Source organism: Danio aesculapii, chromosome 1 (genome assembly GCF_903798145.1).
Source record: "Danio aesculapii chromosome 1, fDanAes4.1, whole genome shotgun sequence".
Lineage (NCBI taxonomy): Eukaryota > Metazoa > Chordata > Actinopteri > Cypriniformes > Danionidae > Danio > Danio aesculapii.
The window spans coordinates 25,278,446-25,285,795 of record NC_079435.1 but is presented as its reverse complement, the minus strand read 5'-3'; positions in this window follow the sequence as shown (position 1 = coordinate 25,285,795).

Genomic DNA, 7,350 nt, shown 5'->3' with positions numbered 1-7,350 from the left:
TTTAATAATATTTCTGTCATGTTGCATCTGGTACAGACTGACAAATTGCTTGTCACTGGAATGTTGTTGTGACATGGTGTTACAATGTAACCTGCTCGGCTAATATTTACATTTGTAATATTTATATTATTTTCAAATTAAAAACCACCTCATGTGGAGTTTTATAACTTTTTATCTGTGTCTCATTTTGAAAGCTGTTTCTGTCCTCCATAGCATGTATTTTTAGCCAGCGCCATATGCATCGAGAGCCATCAAGACTAAAATGTAACATGCTATTTTCCACCAAGGCAACCTGGGGTGCTGAAATATAATTGGGTAAACTGGCAGTGGGCAAGGTTATGGAGACCAAAACAAAAACAGACATTCCGACACGGCACGCACTGACTGTAGCATTGCTTTTCAGATAAACAAGAATGCTCGCTGAGCATGTTTTAATATCTGCAAACATGTTTTTTATGCTAAAGAGTCAAAAACATACATACAGCACCTTTAAATTTACCATTACTATAAGTCAGACTTTAAGTTTTAATTTGACTCCACATAACTCATAACTCCATAATGAATATGCAAATGTCTGGACATAATTATTATTATTATTTTTTTTTTTGTGCCATTGAATTTATATTTAATCAATTCAAATCTTCAATTGTTATTAAAATACTTCAATGTATAACATTTATTTTGAGGGAAGTGTCTCATTACTGAAAACTACTCCATATTGCACTCCCTAAATATCAGTACTGCTTAGTAAAATACTGACCTCTGGTGGAAAGATGTTCTCTAGCTCTTTATCAAGATACTTCATTGAAACCTTTTATCTCACAGACCTCAAGTTATCTGAATTCTGCATTCAAGAGTACAGAAATCGTAGATAAGCTGACAATAAAATATTAAAGAAAATAAAAATAAAATGTAAGACTTAGATGAACTTGCTTGTATGCTGAAAGCACTGGCAGAAGTGGGAATGGGCAGCTGCATCCAGACTCTTAAACTTGTAGACAACTCAATTTAAGTTCACCACAGCAGGTGTCACATTGGACCTTCACAGGAAAAGAGAGAGTACTCCAAACCCTGGAACTACTTACGGGACAGCCGAGAACAAAGGAATGAAATGGGGGAACATAGAGCCACGTCGAATAATTCTGACCACAATGCCTGGAGAGGGGAAAAAATTCCACAAACTCACCACAAGAAACGCGATAAAACCTGCTCTTTTTCATTCAAAGCTGTCAGAAAGCATCTATACAAAGGACACAAACAGAAAACATTTCAGATAAAAGGTTCCAGGCCCCTTTTTATGAAGCAGACCTCACACCAAGTTGTATGTAATTCCTACCAGAAACTGGTTTATTTACCGAAAAATAAGATTTAACGCCAAGCTTGGCACTACAAATAAAAAGCAAACAAGTGGAGGAAGCTACAAGAGGAAAGGAGGGAGTGAAAATGAACCTGGGGAGGAAAAGAAACGCACACAGCGGTGGAAAGTTTCTCTCTGTCTTTCTAGTTATTTTTCTCAGTACTGTTTATGTGACACTCAGGCAGAGCGAAAGGGCGGACACTTGTGCTAATGTAACACTGTTTGCTGCTATTGCTGCTAGGTTAAGTGAAAATAATTAATATGTAAATCTAATTTGGACATCTGCAGCTCCAGCAACTCTTTGGCCACATCTATTTAGGAATTCAGCCCTCAGCTCGGCTTTCATTATATAAAAAAAAAACAATATTACCATTTTCCAAGCAGCTGAGTAATGAGTAGAAGGGCTGCAAAGAGCCAATGACAATACAGAGCTGAGGGGAGTTGGAGGGTGGAGGGATGATAGTGTAACCCGCCACCCACGTTGCTGAAAAGAGCGCACGCTCAAAACACAGGCACTGAACTATAAAACCACACAGACCCCTGTATTACTCGTGCTGTCCCATTCACTTAGGGTGATCACAAACAGCCTTTTTCATCCTCAAGACTTTCCACGATTACTGCCGCACTACAAGTTTCCCGGTGGGGACTGTTCTCCAGCACGCACCCACTCTGTGAGACGTAACACGCTGTTTCCGAGAGCTTAGCCCGGTGATTGAAGTGGCCACCTGCCCGGTTATAGAAGAAAGTACTACAAGTCTTAAGCATTTCCTGAAAGTCCTGAAAGTACGTCCTGTTGTGACACTGAGGCTTGTAATGTGGACATTTTAACCCTATATTGCACAACCCAAAAACCTACACTAAAGTGGGTCAAAATCATTTACAATCTCTTTAAACTAAACTCATCCTATAATAAGGTTATATATAACAAATAAATAAAATCATAAATATAAAGCAAAACAAATAGCAGACTTTCACATTTCAAAGAAATATTGTAAATTATAAGGGATCTCTTGTGTGGTTTTAAACTTTTATGAGTTCATTTCCAAATGTGTTGGTCATAGTTTTAGCTGCCATTTGCTCATCTTTCACTTGTTCAAAACTTATTTGAGTTTCTTCTAGAGCTGGGCGATATGGCAAAAATGCAAAGCCGATAATTATTTTCCATATTAAACGATAACGATATATATTTCGATAAAAGTTGTTAATGCTTACAGATTTAAAAGAAAACACCAACAATGACTGTAAGCCACAATAACTAGAGGGTCCATTAAATGGCATGACATATTTTCGGCTGATAAATTTTTGGTGGCTGAAATTTCGAAACATCTCTAATATTAACACACTTTTAGATTCCCATTGTTGCACATTTCTGCTGTGTGATTGGCTCTTAGATCATTCATTCATTTATTTTTTCCAGCTTAGTCCCTTTATTAATCTGGGCTGGCCACAGCGGAATGAACCGCCAACTTATCCAGCACGTTTTACGCAGCGGATGCCCTTTCAGCTGCAACCCATCACTGGGAAATACCCATACACTCTCATTCACACACATACACTACGGACAATTTTAGCTTACCCAATTCACCTATACCACACGTCTTTGGACTTGTGGGAGAAGCCAGAGCACCTGAAGGAAAACCATGCGAACATGGGGAGAACATGCAAACTTCACACAGAAATGCCAGCCGAGGCTCGAACCAGCGACCTTCTTGCTGTGAGGCGACAGCACGATTTACTACGCCACCGTGTCGCTCCACTTTTAGGTCAATATAGAGTAAAAAGTGCAGGGCTTATCATTGTTATTGACATACATTTTATCATAATTCGATATAATATCATTTATCAGCCCAGCACTAGTTTCTTCCTTCTTTTTTAACAACATGAAAATATTTTTAAGTATGCTGGCCACTGATACCTATCAACTTTATTAGTAGGTAATGAGAGTTAATGAGTGCCAGGTACAAGCGTATTTCAAAATATTTCCTTTTGTGTTAAAAAAAGAAAGAAGAGACTCAAATTAGTTTTGAACAACTGAAGGATGAGCAAATGACGGCAGAATGTTATTTTTGTGGTAACTGAACCTATGGCCAACACATTTGGATATGACAGTGCTTAAGCTCACATCTAAGATCTACTAGAATTTTTTTCAATCAGTCTTGGGTCAGTTTGACCACGTTTATGGAAACTCCTCCATGATAAAAACAAGAAACCAAGTCATTGTCCTTTGAAAGACCAAATCATGTCATAAGTAATCAGGGTCAAAGAACAAACAGGAAAAGTTGCCTAACACTCTAGCGCACCACATATTTAAGAAGAAATCTAGACATCCACAAAGTCTACCATTGAGCTAATCATTCCTTAAAGCTAGAAAACACAGACCTGGAACTATTAAAGTGGTCAAACCGGCAAGAATATGAAAGCTGTAATGATGTAAGATTTGTTCACAGAGCACAATGCCACAAGGATTATCCTGCAAGAGCAGGAAAGATTTTCAAACTAATCTAGAACGGTATGCTTCTTTGATGTTCAGTTTACCTTTTTGTGCCAGGATGTACCGTACAGCAGGGCTGGCCAGTATATCATGTCTTAGAGATATATCAATATTTTTTTAGACAATAAATATAGATATGGAGGGATGGGGGTTGTTGTGGTTTAAGCAGCTGTCAAGAACCATGGTGAATGATGTGTGTATGACAGTCCTTCATTCACTCACTCCGCACATGAACTGAGGCCTGAAAAATCTATCACAAGCTTACTGGGGCCAAAATAGCAAACTTAACTCCATATCCTGTGTGCAGAGAAAGAGTGTGGGATGATCGGCTGAAGTTGCACTGCACATCTCAAGTGCTTCACTGTTACATACTCAGGAAGCATCAATGTCAGGTAGCATCGCCACTTCCACATCAGCAAATCGACAAATCTCCTTTTCATTTTCAACACAGAAAGCAGCAAATCTGTGGTTTTAGCAATGGCGAAGCGATCATGTGTTTAATCATTCAAAGCATGTTAGCTCTACACAGTTGTTTGTGTTAGTTTAATAGGTGAACCACAATGATTCCTTTCTAAAGTGCACTCACTATTCTTCAGCTTAGTCCCTTATTTATCAGCGGTCGCCACAACAGAATGAATCACCAATTACTCTGGCATATTTTTAATGCTGCTGATGCCCTTCCAGCCACAACCCATCACTGGGAACATCCATGCACTCTTTCATTCACACTCACACGCATACACTACGGCCAATTTAGTTTCTCGAGTTCACCTACACCGCATGTCTTTGGACTGGGTGGGAAAACCAGAGCACCCGGAGAAAACCCATGCAATAACAGGGAGAACAGTGACCTTCTGAGACACTGGGCCCAAGGTGCATATTGTCCTATGTAACTGATGCAAAATATTGATATATGTAATATTAATATGTATAATTGAGGCAAAGGGCTCCGGATAGTTTCAGGCAGGACGGGAGTCGACACACTGTAGCAGGTAATGCACTCACAATGACCCATGTTCAATTCCTGCCTTGTTATGTACAGTAGCTTACTGTTCTGTACACACAAGCATAGCATTAACCCAAAAACAGCTAATAAAAAAGAGTTATTAATGCAGTGTAAGGGTGGCAGAAATAAAATCTGGTCATAATCGTAATGTGATTTTTAATCATTTCTCAAAAAGTTTAAAATTGATTAGATCGTGACCTTGCCAGCCTGCTTGGGCATGAGCTAGAAACAGAAAAATAATAAGTGTTGACACGCGATTTGGATAAACTTAAGGACTTTAAAAACCTGCCATGGTGTAATCTAATGCTCTATTTTTGGAATTAACTGTACTGTTTGTTCTTAATAACTTGCTTTTTATAATCTAGCCTTTCAATGTTACATTTGAGTTTGTTCATCCTAAATATAAATTTGTTAATAAATACATTTTTAAGTGGAAACACTCATTCATAGATTATATACAATCAAAAACAAAATAATAGAAACCCCATGGTTAAAATGTAAAGTTGTAAAGATGCACAGCAGAAGAGATTGGAAAAAATTTGATCAAGAATCGATCTGGAATCGAATCGTGACTCCCAGAATCAGAATCAGATCTTGAAGTTCCTAAAGATTCCCTCCTTTAATGCAGTGATGTCTTGTTGATATGATGGCAATGATATGAGAGCCACGATTCATTCATTCATTAATTTTCCTTTGGCTTATTCTTTATTTTAGAGGTTGCCACAGCATAATGAACCGCCAACTATACACCTATACCGCTTGTCTTTGGACTGTGGGGGAAATCGGACCACCTGGAGGAAAACCCACGCAAACACGGGGAGAACATGCAAACTCCACACAGAAATACCAACTGACCCAGCCAAGACTCGAATCAACGACCCTCTTGCTGTGAAATGACAGTGCTAACCACTGAGCCTCTGTGACACCAATAGCCATGATTCCAATTGTGTGTCTAATAACAATAAAACATATTATTTTTACATTTTACATGATAGAATTATTTGCGACTATATATTTCAAATAGGGAAGAAAAGCTGTATAATACATGTGATTGTGACAAGTCACATTAAGCTTTGATTTGCAAGTAAACATTTATTCCATTTTATAGAAAATACTGAAATATTTTTCACCTTTCATCCCTTTCATATGAATTACAGTCAATATCACTCAGCCCTACTTTACAGGGGTCAAGAATGAAGTCAAATAATCAATTGAACCACTTCTCTGCAGATACAAATCCAACTTCTGAAACAGGAAAACAATCCCAACTGCTGCATAAATGTGTCATCTCCAGAAGCACTTAAACCGGGTCTAGTTATTATCAAATCACTTTCGTTTAAAAAAAAAAGTGTTTAAAAAAGTGTAATTTCCCAGCTTCTCTTCTTTTTCTCACACATGCCCACACAGCTTTTAAAGAATAAACCACAAATGAGGCAAGATTGAATCCAAATTTTTCTTTTTATGAGGACGGTGCATGTGTGGAGGTACTGTGCATCTGTCATCCATTCACGCTTCTTCTCATGCAGACGTTCACAGACAATCCTGATGATGAATACTGTGTCACAAGAACAGTATGTGACACATGGACAGAATTTGGGGCTTAAAACGCACATTTGAGATGGAGGCGTTTATGGGGTTTGTTTGATTAGCACATGGGATGAAGCTGTTGCATCTAATATATAAATTCACATGCATAAATAAAAAAAAAGTCTAAATGCAAAATCTTTTGTGAGAATTCCAGTCTCTTTTCTTTAATAAACATTTGCAGTTTTAATTGTCGCACTGGACACTAATCATTCTCAAAGAATAAAGCTGACCAAATATTAAAAAGTTTTATGCCCATTTCAAAAAAATGATTTGCTATAAGCTATGTAGAGTTCATAAAGACTCTGGAAATGTAATCCATATGAAGTTGACAACTTCTGGAGAGACACTTTATAATGCTGAACAGATTTTAGGCTTGTATTCACATATAAACAATGCCTGACATGAGAACAAACCAACTGTGGGTTTGCTCTTATATGTAAGGGAAACGAACATATCTTTATAGTTGGTAAAGATAGAGTTGTGTATATATATTTTACTTCTGTCACACATGCACTCAATGTGGACAATGTTACTGTTTCTGCCATCTTCAATTTACAACAAATTGCTAGTGATTATGGAAGTCAACATAATGTCTGTTTGCATACATTCATTCAATCATTCATTTTCCTTCAGCTTAGTCCCTTTATTTATCAGGGGTCGCCACAGGGGAATGAACCGCCAGCTTATCCAGCATTTTTCAGCGGATGCCCTTCCAGCTGCAACCCAGAACTGGGAAACACCCATACACACTCATTCTCACTCACACACACACACACACACACACACACATACACACACACACACACGCACACACACACACACACACACACACACACACACACACACTATGGACAATTTAGTTATTCAATTCACCAATTCAGTCTTTGGACTGTGGGGGAAACCGGAGCA